Genomic DNA, 21,215 nt, shown 5'->3' with positions numbered 1-21,215 from the left:
TCAGAAAGGGTCCAGTAAAGATCGTCAGGGTGAAGTGAAAACCAGGGGAGAAAGGCTCAGGAAGAACTGTTCACACCCGAGGTGGCCCCACACCCCAGGGGTGTCAGAACAGAGAGCTGACATAACCCAGGCCCTGCTCTCAGCCCTTTTTTAGACCAGGCACAGAAAGAGGTATGTGTCTCCAGGGTAACCCCACCGTTTGGTCATAAACACCCAGCGCTCACATCCCAAGATCCAGAGCCTCTTCAAAAAGGTCACCTTGAAAGGCCACACTATTTCAGGGGGCTGCATCGTTCAAAGCAAACAGGTGCATCGCGCAGGCAGTTTTCTCACACTCACAACCACCCAGTGAGATGCATGCTGTTTGCCCATTTTATAGATGAGAAAACAGAGGCTCTGGGGGGATTGAATCCCTCCCCTGGAATCAAACAGCACACCTGGGATTCAGTCTCCATCAGTCTGGCTACCAAACCCCAGCAAACATTTCCCACAACAGCACATGCCTGTCTGCCTGTGGCCTTATGGTCAGCTTTGCACTTTTCCTGTGACTCTGTAACATTTATCTGTTTCCTGGCTAACAAGAGGGGCAAGGCTAAATCGCTCTGCTCCCTCGGCACCCCTCCTGAAGGTAACCCAGGAGCAACAGCACACTTGCTGCTTTTTACTGTACTCAAAAGAGATTCTTTCCCTTCATTCACCCAGGCCCATGGCTTCCTCTGATTAGAGAAGCATCTGTAGCAGAAAGATCCTGGGGAAGTTAAGCTTTTTCCGACTTGCTTCAGAGCCTTCCCCTGATTAAGAAAACCATGCAAGATCCAGTCTCTGTGATAAGGCAATGGCTTCCTGTGGGAATCAGGGCGGCAGCTGCCAGGAGGCTTACAATTAAGATTATGGCCCAGGTGCTGGCCGAGCAAGGGCTGCTGCAGGACACAGATACTATCTAGGGAGAGACAGAGCCCAAGCATCTCCAGGCCTCGCCGCTCCGCCGCTCTGGTGCCACTGTCCACACGGGTCTCAGCCTGGCCCTGCTTTCTCTGCCTCTGGGAGCCAACCACCCTGCCTTGGATTCCAGTCTAAAACACCCCACCCAGCCAGCGGCACAGCCCAGAAGTGAGAGGATAGGCTGGGAGACCAGGAGCATATCAGATCAGTGACTAAGAAAGTGGCCGGGTGCTTCCCAACCACCGCCACCAAAGATAAGCAAACTTGCAAATGCCATAAGGCGGCTGGGAGCAGCACTTCACCATGTGTACACCCCATCCACCCTCTCTGCACCCATAGGGGCAGGAAGTCAGGTGGAGGGGGTCTGCAGGGAAGAACGATGTGGGGAGCTTTCTGGGGGTTCATCATCTCATCTTCTCCCCCAAACCACCCCATGGGTAGAGATTAGGCCCCCATTTTAGAGATCAGACAACCAGAACCCAGAGAGATTTTAGGAAGAGCCCAAAGTTTAAAAAAAAAAATTCTAGGTCAAGGAAACAAATCATTTTTATGTCTTTTCAGGAAACGGAATTTCAGAGAGGTGATTTGGCTTAAAAGTTTGTTTGTTTGTTTGTTTGTTTGTTTGTTTGTTTGTTTGTTTTTGGAAACTTAAGCCTCAAGTCACAAAGCTGGTAAGAAAAATACATAAAAATTGTCAGGCAGTTCAGGCAAGGGCTTCAAATCTCAGTCACATTATTTACTACTGTGTGACCTTGGGCAAGTCACTTAACTTCTCTGAGGCCCAGTGTTCTCGTGTCTCTGAGGCTGTTGAGAGGACAGAATGAGATAATGCAGGGAGTGTGCTTAGCACTGAGCCGGGCACGGAGAAGCCCTCAATGTTGGTTAATCTGACTCTTGTGATTAGCCGGGACTCAAACCCTGGTCCATTTGCCCCTCAGACCCTGTGGTTGTTCCACTGAGGGTCTGAGTCATCCTTCGCCCAAGACTGGCCATCAGATCTCGTTGGAGCTTTCAAATCCTCTCTCCTCTCCACAGCTTTCCCCAAGGCCCCAATCCATCTCTGCCTTCCAGCTGTCCTACCACCCTTGTCACTTCCCTCTAGTTCAGGCCCTGGCCTTGGAACCTCAGAAATAGAGGACACGAAGACTGGAACAGAGATTCAAGTCACTGCTGCCCCATTTAACAGATAAGAAAATGAGGCTCAAGGAGGGAAATGGCTTATAAGGGCCCGTAAGCACAATGGTAGCCCAGGCCGCGCCAAAGAACAGACATCATAACTCCACATTCAGGAACTTTCCATGAGGCCTCTAGCCCATCACATGTCCTGGGATTGTGGGCAGCCCAAGAAGCTTCCAGAGTCCCAGAAGCTAACCTGGGCTTTTCCATTCTCAACTCCATCATGGAATGTGAACTTTATTCAAAAGAGAGTCCTGAGATGGGGAGATAAAGGAGTAACACTAAGAAGGTATTTCCAAGACTGTGGTGGGCGTGTGGAAGGGGGAGGCAAGGAAGGAGTCCTCCGTGAGCCCCAGGAGCTCTGCTTTCCCTTGGAGGGCTCACTCCCTCCGATCCTTCAATCTTCACTTTCTGGATGGACCCGTGGAGGAGCAGCTATGACCCGTGGCCCCCTCAGCAGGGCAGCAGCCAGCCTCGTGAGATCCCACTTCAGCACCAGCTTCTCTCTCCTCACACCTCCCCTTTGCTCCCCATCCCTGAAGAAACATCTGGGGGCAAGGACGAGAGGAAAGCCACCTTTCATCTGCCCTGCACCCCCAGCATGAGCTGAGTTCTCCCACTCAGAAAGGGAGTCTGGAGGGCAGGGAGAGGAGAGGAGATCACACCCTCTATATGAATAAGTTGAGACGCCACTCCGCCATGTTGCCCAAATCATACCTCTTTCAACGGGTGTCTTGTCCCTTCAGAGGTGTCAAGACTCTCTTGAGGTCTCTTTCTGATGGTGGCTTCTAGATAAGCTCTAGAGGGGGAAGAGGAAAAAAAAGAATTTTGAAAAGGCAAGGGTTAGGGTGGCTTCTGGGGGAGCCCTCAGTCCCGATGTGCACCCACTGGCTGACGTGTCCACTCCCTCCTTCCACATCAGCAGGAGCAGAAGCCAGACAAGGTTCCCTGTGGCCAGAAAGGCAGAACTAAGCACCCAGCCCACGTCGGCTCACAGGATGGCATCCCCAGTGCTTATGGAGCGGGGCGTATTTTCAGTCTCCCAAAATCAGCCCGGGAGCCTGTGCAATGCCCACGTGATGACCTCGAGCATCACATCACACCACGACTCTTTGCTGCCAGCTAGAATATTATCAACTTGGTGTGGGAACTCCATTTTCCTCAGGCAGAGAAAAAAGGCTTTCTGAGTAAGTTTGAAAACGTGGAAAAGAATGAATCATTACCTAATGAATGCAGGCTCCTTGGGCAGACCAACACTTTCAAGATCTGGTTGGTATCCACAAAGAGCTGTAAAAACAGGAGGGGTCCTTGGCGGTGAGAACAACGGCTCAGCCCCACAGTGCAGGGGTCGAAGACCCGTCTCTCCCCCCTTCTTCTCTGTCAGTTTGACTGAGACCCCAGGTCACAGGAGAAGGATCAAATTCACCCCGTCCAGGCTACATACCTGCCAGCCAAGACTTGGGCCAGTCCCAGGGGCCCGGCTTATTCACATGCACAGCTGAGAAACAAAAGAAAAATTTGTAGCAGAGAGGGGGAGAGCCAAGATCCCCAGCCCAGCTCCTTGAGCCCAAATGACCAGGCTGCACAGTGGAAGCCCTGATCAAGTTTCAGGTTGTCTCAAATGATGACGACAAGAATCCCGATGCCCTCTGCAATCACACGAGAAAGTAGCAGCACCTCAGGGAGGAGGATCATGAACTCAGGAGAATTCAATAACTTGCCGAAGGTCATGCTGCTAAAATGGGACGGAACCACGACCAGAACTCAGGGCCCTGGGAAGTCAAGCCCGCTGCAAGTGCCATATCCACAGGAGGAGAAGTGCAAACAGGAGAGAACTGAGTTCCAGGTCTGCGCTACAAATCCCAGCATCAGTGCGCCCCTTGCACAGAAGAGGTTCTCAAAACTCCCTCCTGACGGATGGGAAACAGGGCTTGGTTGGTGGATGTGACCTCATTTTATTTGGCTCTCTCTGCCCCAGACGTCCACCCAGCCAGTGTCAGCCCAAGGGCCCTCATGCATCAGAGGCCAGACTAAGGCTACCATCGCAGGACGTGAAAGCTCTGCCTTACCCACGAATCCTATTTTACATATAGAACCACTTCAAAGTCTCCGTACTGTGACCTTCTAGATCTTATTCTATGTAATCACATACGTGGGTGCATGCATGTGCCCATGTGGGCCCACATGCAGACAACGTGACTTTACACAAGTAAGATCCTACCACACATGTTCTACAATGCTACTTATCAGGGATATCATGCCTACCCACGACGGTGAGATTATACAGACTCTCTGAGTCTTTTGCACAGCTGCACGGTACCTTATAGTAAAGGTGGACCAAAATTTATTTTCCTCCCCTGCCATGGATAGGTGGGGTATTTCCATTCCGGGCCATTATAACTCCAACCTTGCTGCAATGCTCCCCATACCTCTGTGTGCAAATGTCCATGAGATTCCAAAGCCTGGATGCCTAGAAGTGGGCCGGCTGGGCAGAGACTGTGTACCTTCTGCCTCTGAATAGATGTAGACAAACGGCCTTCCCAAAATGCTGGATCAATTCCCCTCACGTAGCAGGGCAGAAAGAGCCCCTTTTCTCGGATGTAACTTGGAACCCAGGGTTCTGTCTACACAAGGGCTTTTCCAGTCACCCCCTAGTAGCCTGGGAGGCCAAGTCCCCTGGACAAAAGGAGGAGTTGATCTCTGGGCTCACGCAGATGGCCACGGCTCCACTACCGGGGGCATCTCAGAGGCACTCTGGCCCACGGGAGCCAGGAGCCAGGAACTACATTTACAGGATCAGAACTGATAATGAGCTTTTATGAGCTCTGGGGACCGTGAGGAACACGTATTAATGTCAAGCATGCCTGTCAGCCACGCAGCCTGGGTGGATGTCACACATTAACAAAATTAAAGGCCACAGACACCCTGGGAAGGAGCAGCGGGCTGCATGATGCGGGTAGGCTGTCAATAACAAAATTACTTTCCAGGTTTTGTACTCCGGAGCCTGAAGCTGTCTCCAGTCTTCAGAGGAATTCTGCCTTCCTGCCGCCTGAGGGGAGATTAGTTTATTACCAGTCAGCCTGGAGAGGCAAAATCCAGCACTAATCCTAATTCTCATTTAAGCAAATCTGCATTGTGTGAGAGAAACCAGCTGGGCTCGGAATTTCTTCCTTTTTCCCCTGAGATCTCATTCCAGCCCCCTCCTCTCTGTGCGGGAGGGAGGTCACTGCAGATGTTAGACTCAGCGCTCTCTTGGGAAGAAGAAAAGAATCCCAGGATTTAGGGCCAAGAGGGGGACTGAAGCTGGATGACAAGAGGCAGCATTGAAAGATGGTCAATGGAGGGCAATGGAGGTCGCTGTTGACCTTGGTGTCTCGGGCTGTGGAAAGGAAAGGCCACCACTGTCCAGGCCCCAGACTTACTCTTGGTTTGTACAACGATCCCCCACGTTGAAGTGGCACAGGTTGAAATCCTGAGTCCACCTCTAACTAGCTCTGTGACCTTGAGCCACTGACCTTAATCCATGCCTCAACTCCTCCTCTGAGAAACAAGGCTAACCACAGCTGATAACTCCTGAGCTGTGCGAGGGTTGCATGAGGAATGTGTACACAGGACCTAGAAAGCCTGCCGCACAATATCCTATTTCTTGAATGTAAGACTCCGTGGATTATAATCGCACCATTATTTTATGGACTTCTAAGAAAGAAAACACTGCCAGTTAATTAATTATGACTTGTCACTTTTTGAACGATGCGTCCTGGTTCCAGAGACATGAAAATAGAAACAAATAAAATAAAGTGTGCTTTGGACTCCGGGAACTACAGTAAGAGCTTAATCAAGGCAGTGGGCTTGATGACTGTTAGCCAAGTCCTCCCATTTTGCAAGGTCCAGCTCAAAACTCAGATCTTTTTCCTTCTTTCTTTTAAACAAAGCACATCTGCATTGTGTGAGAGAAAGCAGCTCTCAAGGTATAAGAAAAACGCTGAGGGCCACTTTGGTGTCCTGGATGAGGCCCCGTTGAGAGACTTTAATCTCTACCCTGATGCTTCCTACTCTATTTTTAAATTAAAATAGAACATATATACACAGCAGTGCATGTACTATGAGTATGCAGCCTACGGAATTTTCACAAACAGAGCACCCCTACGTAACTGACACCCACATCAAAACCTTCTCTCTGTTTTCCAATCGTTGTTTCTCTTCCATCCCATGTCTCTCAAAGTATCCCTGCCTCTCCATCCCGCTGCCTCTGCCCTTCCCTGCCTGGGCTCAGCTTTATCATTGTTGTCCGCTTGCTGCAAACAGGCTCCAGGCTAGTCTGCCAGCTGGGGGCTGGGGCCTCTGTTCCCTCCAACCTGCCTTCTCCTTTGCTGTAAGACTGAGCTCATAAATGTGGAGGATGGTTTCTCTCTCCTGGCCTCCCTTTGCCTACGCATGGGGCCTTTTGTCATCTGATCCCTGGCTACCAATCGTTCCAGGCCCACCTTCAGATCCTCACAATATGCAGACCCCACAGTCAAACTAAAATCGCCTGCAAAGTGTGGACAATCGTAGCCCTACCTCGCTGGCCTGAGCTGGGGACTAGGTGAGCTAACAGATTGTAAGTGGTTGCCATGGTACATGGCACAAAATCAGCAGCCGATGAATAAAGGAAGAAGGAATTCCATGAAGTAGGATCTGCTTGCTACTTTCTGTAAAACTGGTAGTGGCTGTGATTGGTGGTTTCCAGTTATACGTCTCATAGCCTTCTCTCATTTCCTCAGGGGTCTACACAAAGAAAAGATGGGGTCTACACCCCAGACATATGCCAGCACTTAATTCACTACAGCAGAACTTTCTAATATTTTATATAATAAGTTTCTAGGTAACATTGAAGACAACTGGTTTAGAGTCTCTTGATATCCTCGAATCCCAAGTCAGTATGATTTCAGAGAAGGAAGAGAGCTGGGAAGGCTTCCTGGAAGAGGCAGCAAGGAACGGAGGGAGGGAAGAGATGAGACCAGTGATAAGCCCTTTCATGGCTAGCTCCCACTATAACCTCTCTGTTTCCCTCCCTCCCTCCTCCAGCCACCTTACATCTCTTCCTGGCTCCTAGGTGGAACTGCCATCCTTCTGAGCCCTGTGACCACAAAGACTCCCAAGAAAGAGCAGCACCCTCAGTGAGACCCTGCAGGTGGCTCAGCCCTGGATGCCCTCTACCCACACCAATGCCAGGCCACCAGATCCAGGCTGGGCCACTGCCAGCTGATGCATGGCTGTTGACACATAAAAGCTCTGCAGTTTATGGCTCCAAAGCAAAGCCAGGGCTTTGTTTTACTTTGTTTTAAATTAGCAACGCAGGGGGTTGGGGTGGGGGTGGGGAGAGGGAGAGGAGCCAAGGAGTGTTCAGGAGGAGTTCCTGCTGTGTCCTGCATGTCAACTATCCCCTGGGCAGCTCTTAATGAGGCCACATCCTGTCTCTGCACCTTCTCTCTACCTGCACTTGGCTCGCTGCTTCCCAGCGCCACTCCCCCTGTCACTCAGCCCCATGGTCTTCTGTTCCCATAGGAGTCCCTGAGTTGGCCTGCTAATTGTACCCCAGGGTCACAGTCGGGCTGAGGTGGGAGCCACAACATCCTTAGAAAGATTGGGATTTATTTTTGCTCCAGGAAGGGAGAGCCACTTCCTACATATAACTGGGCACAGCAAGTGGGCATTAGCACTGCTGGCAAGGATCCCAGTGGACAAGTAACTCCCAATCTGAGCCCTGTAGCTCCTGGTGGCCTGGGGAAGGTGGAAGGGCCCGGGTGAAGTTAACACAGGAAGCTGTTTATTTTCAATGCAATTGCCATTAGTAATCAGCCCCCCGCCCCCATACCTCCCTTTAGGTCTGGGCCTTTTCTGCAGATGCCATATGCTGACCAGGGTCTCTCGTGCCCTCCCCATGAGACAGATGCCAAGATGCTCAGATGAGCAGAAAGGAGACTGTGTGGCCTCTGGGAGCCTAAGACTCCCTGTCACCAGCGGGCACGGCCCTGCCTCTGCTCCCCCTCTGTCCCGTCTGGAAGTTCTTTCTTGTTACCTGAAGGAGGCAAGGACAAGAAGTCTCCATCCTATCCATCCACTAGAGCTCACTTTACACTTGATCTTCCCTCTTCTTCCTCCCACACTGCAAGGGGTGTATTATCACTCTTCCAATTTTACACATGAGGAAAGTGAGCAGCTGCATTTTCATGTAACTAAACGTAGGTGTGTTGTTCATGGAGAAAGGGACACAGAAAACATAAATGATTCTATCCATAACGTCTGCTAAGTAAGGCTCACTCATTCTCACAGGAGACACGTGGGGAGGGGGCAGCAGACCTGCCAGCAAGTGCCCAGTATCCTGGACCTGGGCATTTGGTCCCAGACAGACTGATGATTGAAGAGACCTGTCCCTGAAGGTGGACCCTAGCCTGCCCAGCCCTACTCCACAGTGTCATCTGAATGAATAGACAGACGAAAAACATGGAGACATCACGCTTTTACCAAATGACCAGCGTCCTCCTCCACTCTAGCAAAGAAAGGACCCGAGGCTCAGAGAGGTCAAGTGGCTTATCTGCAGTCACAGAGCTGACCCAGGCTGAGGGAGGACCAGAACCCACGATTTTGTCTGCAGCCTGAGACCAGCCTGCATTAGGACAACCCCGTACGTCCATCCTCCCCTGGATGCATCTGGGAGACTCTCAGGCCACTGGACTGTTTGAGCAAAGATACCTGGGGGTTCAAAGGAAACCAGACCAACCAGTGCTTCTGGTACATGGTTCAAGAAGAGCCAAGCTGAAGCTGGCTTTTGTACAAATTGTGTCTCCACATGTTCCAGATCTTGAACTCAACATGGATCTACTGTGCAGTCTTACACGTACAGGGATGCGTGTCAAAGGATCTTCCACCTCTGAGAGAAGCAATACGGTCAGGTGCCGCTTAACGATGCTTTTTGGTCAATGATGGACCACATATACAATGGCGGCCCCATAAGATTATAACGGAGCTAAAACATTCCTATCGCCTAGGGACACGTGCCGTAGCCATCATGACATCCACTAGTGAGGTCGTGACTGCCGTACGTTGTCGTGCAATGCATTTCCCGCCTGCTTGTGGATGCCGGTGTAAACAAACCCACTGTGCTGTCGTCAGACATATGAAACTATACCACATGCACCTACGTACGGTACATGATACTTGATAATACACAACGGTTACTGGTGTACGTATATACTATACTATACCGGTCAGCATTATTTTAGAGTTTACTCTTTCTACTATCGCAAAGTTTGCTGTAGAACAGGATGCCTTGTCATGCCGGCAGCAGCCTCATCCATCTCGTGTTTACTGCGTCTCCTCAGTACATCATTTCTCTTGTGCGTGATTTAATCTTCCGTTGTTTTATAAATTTACTCTAGCCGCTGTGTACAGTGTCTGTGGTCTACAGTCGTGTTCAGTAATGACCTAGACCCTCACTATCACTCACCACTCACTCACTCACTCACCCAGAGCGACGTCCAGTCCTGCGGGCACTATTCATAGTGAGGTCCTATATAGGTGCACCACCTGGTGTCTTTTATACCATAGTTTTACTGTACCATTTCTAGGTTTAGATATTTGTGGATACACAAATCCTTACCATTGTGTTATAACGGGCTACAGTATTCCGTACGGTAATATGCTGTACAGGCTTGTAGCCTTGGAGCAAAAGGCTACATTATATATGTTAGGTGTGCAGTAGGCTGTCCCATCTAGGTATGTGTGAGTCCCTATGACGTTTGCACAGGGACAAAATTGCCTAACGAAGCATTTCTCAGATTGTATCCCCATTGTTAAGTGATGCATGACTGTATTAAAAGCCACATGACAGTAATAGAGATATTTCCAAACTGGCCACCCTGCAGCTAGCTAGCAAGGAAGCTGAAAGCTGAGAACTTATAAGGAGAGTTGAGTGAAGAGGCCAAACCCCACGGCCAACCACAACTTTCTTCCTCAACCTGGGACTATTAATTCAGGCTTTATAACCCACAGGGTTGTGGTGGGATCTGGGAAAACTGCACCCCAATTCTTTGTAATTCTTCCTTGCTTAAGTCCAAGTAAATGCAAATGGCCTGCAGGAGGTAAGACCACAGAGCCATTAACATTTTGATGGGTTTTCCCAACACGTGCAACAAGAGAGCTTTAAAATTCGTAGTAAATTCTAGTGCAGAGCTTAATAATTCCAGCCATATTTTTCTCTCCCCAGCTTGAAGTGGCCAAGAACTTTTTACCCCTTTAAACCTTGAGTAGGAAAGAAAGGCAGGAATTCAGAGAGCTCAGTCTGAAGAGCCCTACAGAGAAGAGACAAGACTGGTTTTCTAGACGGAGTGTGTAGAGCCCTCCAAACACAATTAACTGGCAGAAGCAGGGATGGGGGTGGTGAGCCTGCATGGGGGGTGGGAGCACCTCTGACTGACAGAAGGACACAGCCAGTCCAGGAGAGGAGCCTGCTAATTCCTAACAGCAAGGCTCACCTTCTGTAACTGACAAGAGGCCATTCCTCTTAACATCCGTGGTCACTCAGCAAGCATCTCTGAAGTGAATCTCTCTGTGCTGCATGCCAGGTGCTTGGGATAGAAGGAGCAGGAAGACAGTTCAGCTCAACAAATCCTTGATCTCAAGAAACTCAGTCTAGATGGGGAGAGAGACAGGGAAATGGACGATAACAATAAAACACGGTGGTGACAGAGGCAAGTGTGGCTGCCCTGGGACCCTGGGCAGGGGGGGCACCTCAATTAAACTGAGTTTATGAGCAGCAGGTCACACCCTTTGGGGAATTCTGGGTCCTCCTTCAAAACTATCTTTTGAAAATAAATGTCATGTAGTATTAAATGTAGAAGAGGAGGTGAACAATGTTTTCTAGTGTAAGATCAGAAAGAGTCTATAGATACTGTTGAGAAAAATGACCCAAAACTTGGAAATACGGCAAGGAGAGACCTGTCTTTTCAGCATCACATTGGAGCATAGTTTAGCAGGCCTGCCCAAGGATTATTTAACTATCTAGGGGATTATGTAGGAATGTAACGTTAACTCTGGTGACGTTACATGGAAATTTGTACGTCTTATAGAAAAGGTAACTCCAAAGGTTATGATTCTATTGCCCTGTAGAGCATTAACCAGTTTTGTATCCAATCCAGCCGTCTATCCAGCATCCTTCATTCTTTCTCCAATGCCTGTATAACCACTGTTTCTCTAATTCTCCTGAGAACCAGCTTTAGCATCTTGCTGGCTGGCTCTTTCATTAATGAGTTAAATCAATCTTTGCCCCATGCTCATTTTACATTTATATGAGATTGTATAGGATTTATAATTTTTTGGAAATTATACTTTGACTGTACATGCCCAATTGCACACACACGTGCGCACGCGCGCACACACACACACACACACAATGCACAGGGGAAAAACCAGAAAGAAATATAGCAAAATGATACCAATTGGTATCTTTATGTAATTGGCATATACATACATGTGACTTTTATAATCAGGAAAAAGAGTGATAAACATTATTTTTTAAACAGAGGAACACCCTCGCCCATCTAAACACCCCCATCTAACGTTCCCCAAATGAATGGCTAATGCAAACTCTGCTTTTCCTGTGTGTGGGACAGGACTTCCTGTGGATTCTCTCCGTAAGGCCTCACTGCCCCCCTGTGTGCACGGGACTATTCGTGTCCCCATCTGACAGAAGAGGAAATGGAAGCACAAGGAGTTAGCCTGGGACCACAGGTCTGAGCAGTAAGTGGGGACGTGAACCCCAGGCAGCCTGGCCCCAGAGGTTGCCTGCTTCACTACCCTGCCAGACGCCGGCCTCCCACATGGAAGAGGAAGAAATAAACACATACGCGGGGCTGCCAGGGTCAGGCTTGCAGAAGACAGTGTTCCCACCCATTCCCAGAGCACACAGCATGCGAGGAAGCCAAGCCCAAGCCTCGCCAGCCTTGAATTGAATTCACATGTGTCTCTCCTACACTTGTAGGCCGGGACCAGGTCTCCCTTCTTGAACCTCCCATGACATTGGGATGGGGGCACCGTGGGTAACAGGCAAATGTCTCAGAGCACCTCTCCACTTGCTCTGATGGCAGCGCCTCTAGCTAAACCTGCTTATGCTCTCGAAAAGGCCAGCCTTGCGTTAACAGTTCCCTGCATCTCTCTTTGCCCACACAGGCACTGCAGAACTGGTTTATTACCTAGATCCGCAAGCAAAGGGCAGCCTAACTTCAGCAAAGAGGGGGGTCGGTGTATTGGACAGGGCCCTAGCCTAGGTACCCTAGAGGACCAGGGCTCTGCCTCTAACGTACTGCGTGACCTTGGGCAAGTCGCAAGCCTCTCTGTGCGCCACAGCACCTCGCCTTTAAAATGAGCAGGGGGACCCACTGTGCTGGGACGCCCTAGATGTGCTGCCAGCATCAATCTTGCTTTTGCTGCCAGGGTATTTTACATGCAGCAGGCGTGAAGCCCTCACCAACGACCCATGCGTATTGATTCTCACTAAAGCTCTTCATGTGGCGGGTCACTGCGGACTAAATCTGTGCGGAAATTAGGTTTTGAGGGAGGAATACCATGTGATCTGGAAAACCAAAGAGGGGAGTGTGGGGAGTGGGGAGAGATGCTTCATTTCAATGGGGCTCGTGAGAGCCCCTACAAACCACCCCATCTGTGGGTTCGTTCTGGTCGCAATTTGTTTATGTATTTTGGTCAAATACACTTTCCTAGGTCTCCAAAACACCTGCAGAATCAAGCAGGATTACTTGGGTAAATACTGTGTTTCAAAAGCTTCCAAATAAAAAGCCCCATTTTCTTTAATTGAACAATAAATATCTATCCAGCCTTTACCTGTAGCTGTGAGGACACAGGAGAATCATTCAGAAATGTCAGCCGCTAAGTAAGTGTCAATATTGAAAGACATGTCTCTAGATGATTAATTAAGATCAATGGCCAAAAGAAACACAGGAGAGCCCTCTTCTAAGAACGTAAAACGATACAGCTAATGAAAATGATTCTGGCAAACGCTCCCAGCTTCTGATTCCTGGGTGAATGACAATGAAACTGATCTCAGTTCCATTGTCTATTAGCTCATGGCCTGTGATTCTCAAAATGGGTTCCCCATAGGTTCCTCGGGACAGACCAAAGTGGAGAGGAAGTGGGGAGGGCGGAAGAGCCCCCACCCTAGTTCACACGGCGGCTCCATTATATTTCATTCTGGTGGCCAAGTGGTTTTTATCCAAAGGCATCATGGTGACCCATGTACCGTGTCACTTGGGGATGTAATGCCTCGAACTCTGGGATGGGGCTTTCCTTGCCAGGTAGCAACTCCACATCCCTAGCAAAAGGGTCTTCCAAGACAGACCATAAAGCCACAGGAAGACCTGGCAGGCACGGGAGCACTGCCATTGGTCCCAGGTACTTTACCTCTCTCAGTCCTCACAGCAGCCTTACGTAATAGGTGTTGATCTTCTCTCCATTTTGCAGACAGAGAACCTGAGTATCAGAGAAGATGGGTAACCTGCCCAAGGCCACACAGCTCCTAAGCCAGGATTTAACCCCAACATCCTGATTCTTAATCACTGCCTAAAATCTAACTCCCCAGAAAGCCATAGAAAACCATGCCGGAAGGGGCTCTGGGGATCACTGGTCCTGCTCCTCCTTTTTACGATGGGTAACTGAAGCCCAGAGAGGGTAAGGGACTCACCCAAGGTTCATAATGAGTTTGCAGCGGAGAGGATTAAAACTTGGACTCCCATCTTGAAATCCTCTTTCTTTCCACTCCACTGTGGCACCACTGGGCCACTGGGGACAGCATGGTTTGGTGATCAAAAGCTTAACTCAAGACCACTGCAAACCACTGCCCAGTTGCAGACCGAGCTCTGCGATGCTCAGCCTTATTGTGGTCCAGTTTCACCATCCTTAAAACGGGAACGATATTTGCACTTAACCTACAGAGCTGTTGCAAGGATTCCGCATAACAGTATGTTCCCATGTGGTGTGTTCTCAATCAATTCTAGCTTCTCTGTCCATGGGACCTGGGGCAGGGTGAAAGGGGGACATGAAATGAAGTGGATCCCTCTGGTGGTTTGGGGGCTGAAAACACAGGGTCTATGTCCTGAGTTCAAACCCCACCCCCCATTTCCCTAGTCCCCTCTGCCAGGGACATGCGGAGGAAGTCAGGAATGAGACCGAATGAGATGCTATGACGTGTCTCTCTAAAGTCATAAGTGAATCATCCTCTTGAACTTGCCATGTTTCTCCTGACTTTGTATTAATTTCCAACTCAAAATAAAACGATGTCTCTCCAATACCAGGAAAAGTAATTTCCGGTCAGCACACAGTCTGCCTAATGAGATCGAAACCACTCACTCTCAGAGTCAAGGAATTTCAGCTGCAGAAAGGACCTTATCTCAGAGCATCTGAGATACTGCATAAGAAAGTGATCATCTCTCTAAATGTAAACTGGTAGCCTGGCCTCTGTTGGGAGGGAGACAATCGAAGCCCAGAGAGGTTGAGTGATTTGGCCCATGTCACACAGCCACGGAGCCAGTTGGTAAAAGAGACAGAATGAGAACAAGGTCTCCTGACCTCAGACTTTACTAGGATAGGGGTGGGGAAAAGGGTAAGAGTGGGGGGACGGAATGATGGAGATGGAAAGAGGGAGGGGAGTTTGAGTTTCACTACCATGTTTCCCCAAAAAATAAGCCCTAGCTGGATAATCAGCTCTAATGCGTCTTTTGGAGCAAAAATTAATATAAAACCTGGTCTTATTTTACTTATATAGGCACACCCCATCCAGGTATACTATACTGTACTATACTATACTATACTATACTATACTATAATACTGGGTCTTATATTAATCTTTTCTCCAAAGACGCATTAGACCTGATTGTCCAACTAGGTCTTATTTTCGGGGAAACATGGTACATACATTTGAGTGTGTGTAGTTGAGACAGTGTGAGCCTCTGAGGTAGAAGGAAAAACATTTGGGCCATTTGAAGTTCCACCTTCACTTAAATTAAGTGTGAGAAGAGGAGTGTGAACAAGTGTGAGAGTGGATGAGTGAGCAAGAAGGGTGTGAGTGGCGAACAAGTGAATGAGGGAATGAGAGGAAATCCAAGAGCTGGAGAGAGAGAGAGAACAAGAGGAGGAAAAACATGTGGGCCATTTTCAAATTCCCACAGTTGAATGAATCAACACGAATTGTTCTGAGACAAAGAGGCCATTTCAAACCACATCCTTTACACCAAAGTCAACCCCAAATGTCCCACTAGATGCTTTCTCATAACCAATTAACAATAGCAACAGTAATATTCACAATCATATTTAGGATTCCTGAGCAGCAGTGATGAGCCAGGCATGACTAACGCCCACTTTCCAGGTAAGGCTACTGAGGTTTGGGGAAGGGAAGTCACTTGGTCCCCACACCTCCCCACCCAAGTTGTTTCTGGGATAAGAAAAACTGGTAGTCAGGAAAGACCCAACCAGAAAGCTTCTCGTGGAAGCACCGTGTGCCTGCGAACCATCCCCTGGAGACAGGGCTGTTTCCAGCTGTGGGCAGAATGGAGAAGGAAGGAAGGTACCATGGAGCGGGGAGTGAAGACAGCATGTTCCCATGTGTCAGCTGCCCACAAGGTAAAGCAGATGCCTGCCGGTGAGGGAGAACCTGGCACCATGATTGGCAGGATGAGCTGCCGGGAGCTGCGGTCACCACCTCGCCTGGCGTCTTGCCCTGACTAGCCAGAGGCATATCCTGCCCTTCCATGCAAGCTGGGCCCTGGTGCAGGGCAGGCCAGGAAGAGGGGGACTACCAGGGCCCCAGAGAATTCCCACCTCCCACCCCCACAACAGCAAAGGGAGTACTGGGTCCAGGGGGCCACAGCTCAGGAACCACCAAGTGTCCCCTTCCAGGGGGCATGAGGGGACACCACCAGGCCAGCTGTGGGCAGGGGCAGAAAAGACATGCTGTGCACTTTCTAATCGTAGTCTTGTGCTAAACCCAAAACAATCCGTTGGAGTGGGTGCTACTCTTCTCACTTTACAAATGGGTAAACAGGCTCAGAGAAACTAAATAACTCACCCAAAGTCGCCAAGATGGTAAGTTTAGGAGTCAGGATTGAATCCCAGCATGACCAGATCTTTGCTCCTTCTAACTCATCCATCACTCATCTGCAAACCCATTCTCTCTGACACAGGTTGGGAGTCTGTCGTGTGGGGAGTCCGGTGGGGTCTCTGGTCTCGCTCCCCCCATAAGAACGCAGGATATGGTGAGGCCAAAAAGGAACACCCACGGAGCCATAGGTAGGGGAGTCATACCACTATATTCTCTCTGGCGGCACTATACTCTCACTGGAGGCTGGATCCACACTGTCCGCAAACCACCATCCACGCTTGCCAGCCCAGCTGCCACCTTCTTGCTAGCCCCCATTCTTTCTCTCTCTGCTAGCGTAGCCACAGCAGTTATATTAGTGGCCAATGGCTCACTGGTTACAGCTGACGGCCAACCAGCCACAGCTGATGGCCATCCAATCACATTGATGGCCATTTACTACCTGAGCCAGCACCTGTCTATGTGAGGCCGCGAGCCTGGAAACTGCTTTCTGGGGCTCTGTCCCAACAGAGTCCCAGAGGGCAGCATTTTGTTGTGGGTTCCAAATGCCAGTCCCAGCAAAGACCCTGAAGGAGAATGAGAGAGAGGCATACCCCATCCAAAGGGGGCAGCTGCAGCTCACCCCCAGTCCATTCTTGACACACAGAGGTTTTATAGATGTAAACGAGCCCAGAGAGGGTCCAAGGTTACATAGCGAGCTATAGCAAAGATGGAACTGGAACCTCTCTCCCCATTTCTAATCCAGGGCTCTTACTCTCCACTCCACGGGGTCTGTCACAACCAATTAGGAACCACTGGAAAAGCCAGAACCATGATGGTAACCTCATTCATCTCCCAGCGGTCACATCTGTATCACTTCCTCCCCACTAAGCAGTAAGCAGTGGAGAAGGCGCCCAGGCTGGCTGCAGGCTGGGGTCTCAGCACAGACACAGGGCTGCAGCCAGGAGTAGGCCAGACGTTGTTCTCGCCCTGTTCCCTGGCGTCAAGACGGAGATTTTCCCTAATGCAGCTGAGACTGTGATCTGACATTGCTGAAAATTGCTCTTTTTCTGATGTGATAATACACACACACCCAGTGAGGTGCTCCGATGTGAAGGTGTTTCCAGCAGCAGCCGGTGGGGGGAGGGGGGGTCGCCTCTGTTGTCTTACCACTTTCTGTTTTTATTAACATTTGCAGGAAAACTCACAGTGCCACAGTGCATTTTGCTGCAAAGGAAAACCAAGCTATCTCATTTTCTCCCTTCAACCAGGCAGATGGCTCCTTTTTGTTCTTCTCCCCTCACTCACGCTAGAAATTAAAAAACAAAACTAAAAAAAAAAGTGAAAAGTTCCCTAACATCGGCAAATGTGCTTTTTGAGGCCATTTGGAACAAAATGTGCCTGAAATTGGGTCCTCAGACGGTTGTTACAAGAGCATTTCTTCCTTCGGGGCAGCTTTATTATCACCTCCAAAGTCTTCTCCTTCCATGGAGCTTTGGGGTTCCCAGGGGGGGCCTAGGAAGGCACCCAGCATGCTCCTCACGTGGAATGATCACCATGTTCTTTAGCCCCAAGAGCCCCAGGAAAGCTTGGCTGCAGCCATTTCTGGGGTGATCCCAGAAGTGAAGGGAGCACCCCAGAAACGGCTGCAGTCTCTGGGAGACTTCTGGCTACACCCAGTCGTGGCAGAACTGATGTGACAGGAAGAGGACCCAAGGGTAACTCAAAATGTGGGGGATCCCTGCCTCCTGCACACATCTTCCCACGAGGTCTAGTTCACCCCTCTCCCAAACTTCTGGGGACTCGTTGGTCTATGGTGAGGCACGGCTGCCCTGCACAGGCCGCTCCAGCTCTGCGCTCCACACCCCACGTGCACTCGGTTTCTTCAGCCTCCCACCAACAACAGCCTGCACTGCTGTTATCTACTTTCACACAGATGGAAATGGAAGTATCAAGACTTAACCAGCCCGAGGTCACACACACCAGAAAGTGGCAGGGCCAGAATCCACCCAGGAGACCCAACCCCAGACCCCAGCTCTAACCACTGCACCACATGGCTCTCTTCCCATGACCCACTGAACTGGCCGGCACAGGCCCGGCCCTAATCCTGTTGCTCGTCCTGTGGCAGGTCACTCCACGCCTAGCACCTGGCCAGGCCCCTGATCTAGCCTGTGCTGTCCCGTTTTTCCAGGTGAGGTAAAGGAGGCTTGGTTAGGATGAAAAACTTGCCAAATGTTATGCAGCTGGTGAGGGGCAGCGTCAGGATTTGAACTCAGATCTGTGGGATTCAGAAACCAGAATTCTCACTGACTCATTCAAATGCCACTCACACGCTACAGCTCCCTTTGGATCTCTTCTTTCTAGAAGAGTATTTGATTTTTTAATCTCATATATTTCTCAACAGCACACATGCATGAAGTCAGGCACACAACTTTATTTAACATATTATTATCATTATTATTGTTTTGCCAAAAAGACTCTATCAGTGAGATCTCCTTTTCTTTACACTCTCACACAAACACACACACACCTCTCAAACCGTTTTGAATGGTGTTTGAATAGTGGTTGGGCTACTTAGAAAAAAAAATGCCCACGATTTAAATTCAATTACATAGCAACCACTTTTTAAAAAGAGTATTTTTATTTGAGCTCATTGTGCAGCAAAGCATCAGACACTTTCTTTCTTTAAACTACTTTGAGAAGAAAAAATTATCAAATGAAAGGAGGAAAAATTATGCATCTCTTCCCAGCTATTGAAAATAATGCTGATGAATTTTCCTCTCTTGCTTTTAATTCATTTAAACAACAACCCCCACTTCCATCAACAATCACGCCTGGGCTTCCTGAGCACTCTTCTCCAGGGAATTCAAGGCTTTTTGGTCACAGTCCCTGATCAAGGCTCCAAGGGGTGACTCTAGAGTCGGGCAGAGACCCGTAGAGTAAGCAGCCCCACTCCCCAGTGTGTGGATGAGATGTCAGCAGTCACGTCAAAAACGAGAGCTAGTTCAAGCCAAAGCAGAACTAGGCTGTAAACTCTGACTTTCTGGACTCCTAGTCCAGTGCTGTCCCCATCTCTTCAGTCGGGGAACAATGGGGACAGCAGCAGTTCAAGGGGTGGGTCTAGGCTGCCACCCAGCTCTCTTAGCACTGCCACCACACTCTCCCAATTCCATGGTTTTCCCACATCCCCAGGCCTCCTGGGGCCCACCAGGCACTGAGGTTGGCCCCTGGTTTTCCCATCAGGTCTCTGGGCTCAGAAGAAGGAAGGGCTCCGAGAAAGCTCCCACCTGTGACCCCAGTTCTAGCCCCTCCCCAGTACCACAGCCGTAGGTCCATCTCACTCAGCCTTGCACAAAAAGCCGGCAGCGGCCTCAGAGGTCGCTCTGTTTGCCTTGGCTCCGCAGCCTGCTTCCCCAGCAAGAAGCCACTAGAAAGGAAAACAAAACAACAGAAAGCCCTTTGATCTGCCAACAGAAGACCCTGGAGGAAGGTGGAAATCACCCTCTGTCATGACCAGCTGGCCTTCCTCTCCCAAGTCCCCTGCAAAGGGCCCCAGGTCTCTTTCACAAACGCCCACCTGGCTCAGGCACCTGGAGCCTATGAGATGAAAGGGTTAAAGTGACATCTGTGGGCAAGAAGAGGCCAGAGAGGGTCAAGCAACTGTAGGAGAGGAGATGGCCATTGACCCAGTTAGACATTCCACAATAGGTGGTCACTACAGATTGTCTGCTTGGTGGAGTGTTGGAAAAGGGGCGTGTGTGAGAAAGGCATTCCGAGTCATCACTAGGGAATCAGTCAGCGTATCATGGCTATCCACGTGGGAATACTAGGTATCTATCACGAAGGGATGTGCTAAGCAGCAGTCACGTGAGTTGTGCCTCTCCCACGTCTCATGGTCCACGCAGAGACCCCCTACAGCCTCAGGGGACAGTTCTGTTCACTGGTAACCCGTACTCAAGTCCTGCCTTCAGTCTCTTGGCCAGAAGACAGGCGGAAAGTACCGTGTTTCCCCGAAAATAAGACCTAGCTGGACCATCAGCTCTAATGCATCTTTTGGAGCAAAAATTAATGTAAGACCTGGTCTTATTGTATATCAAGCCTGGTATTATATTATACCCGGTATATTACATTATATTATATTATATTATATTATATTATATTATATTATATTATACCTGGTCTTATATTCTAGTAAAATAAGACCGGGTCTTATACTAATTTTTGCTCCAAAAGACGCATTAGAAAAAAAAAAAGGGATGCATTAGAGCTGATGGTCCAGCTAGGTCTTATTTTTGGGGAAACATGGTGTCTGGATGAGTGTCCCCAGGAGCAACCTTCAACCCACAAGAGGCGGAAGTTGATGACTGCTCACTGGTACGACTCTGAGGTGAGCGCCACACAATCACGGGATGGATCCCCAGTTACGCACAGCAAGAGGCTGCTTATTATCGCACCTTTTATTGGCTCTCCTCCCGTCTCTGCCCACTCATCTATAAACTGTTTGTACCCAGATACTGGCTCATGGTAGGCTTTTGGAGACACCCAACTAAAACAAGGCAGAAGTACATGTGCTAATGCAGAACAAGTGAAAAAAAAAGTAAGATGCAGAGTAGACGGTATGGAACCTCACCAGGTATATAAAATGAAGGACGCTGTGTACCTAGTGTGGGGGCAGAGCCCCAGAAAGTAGTTTCCAGGCTCTCAGCCTCACATAGACAGGTGCTGGCTCAGGTAGTAAATGGCCAACTGTGATTGCATGGCCATCAGCTGTGGCTGGTTGGCCGTCAGCTGTAACCAGTGAGCCATTGGCCACAATTATAACTGCTGTGGCTACGCTAGGAGAGAGAGGGAGGAGAAGAGAGAAGAACGGGGGCTAGCAAGAAGATGGCGGCTGGGCTGGCAAGCGTGGATGGCGGTTTGCGGACAGTGTGGATCCAGCCTCCAGTGAGAGTATAGTGCCGCCAGAGAGAATATA

General features: G+C 49.5%; 1 protein-coding gene across 3 annotated transcripts in view; it reads right to left on the bottom strand.

Annotated features, from left to right (window-relative positions):
• Positions 1-21,215, bottom strand: part of TSPAN18 (tetraspanin 18) — a 181,034-nt gene that overhangs the window by 148,189 nt on the left and 11,630 nt on the right. For 2 of the 3 annotated variants that reach the window (XM_019746423.3, XM_019746421.3), the window contains exon 2: positions 2,836-2,917. The exons of the other annotated variant lie outside the window; for it this stretch is intronic. The gene's annotated coding sequence lies outside the window, so the exon portion shown is untranslated. The remainder of the gene's footprint in view (positions 1-2,835; positions 2,918-21,215) is intronic. 3 annotated transcript variants of the gene reach the window in all.

The sequence above is a fragment of the Rhinolophus sinicus genome, chromosome 14 (genome assembly GCF_057876585.1).
Source record: "Rhinolophus sinicus isolate RSI-liver-muscle chromosome 14, RSI-T2T, whole genome shotgun sequence".
Lineage (NCBI taxonomy): Eukaryota > Metazoa > Chordata > Mammalia > Chiroptera > Rhinolophidae > Rhinolophus > Rhinolophus sinicus.
The sequence above is the reverse complement of the archived record's forward strand: the minus strand, read 5'-3'. Positions and strand labels throughout refer to the sequence as shown.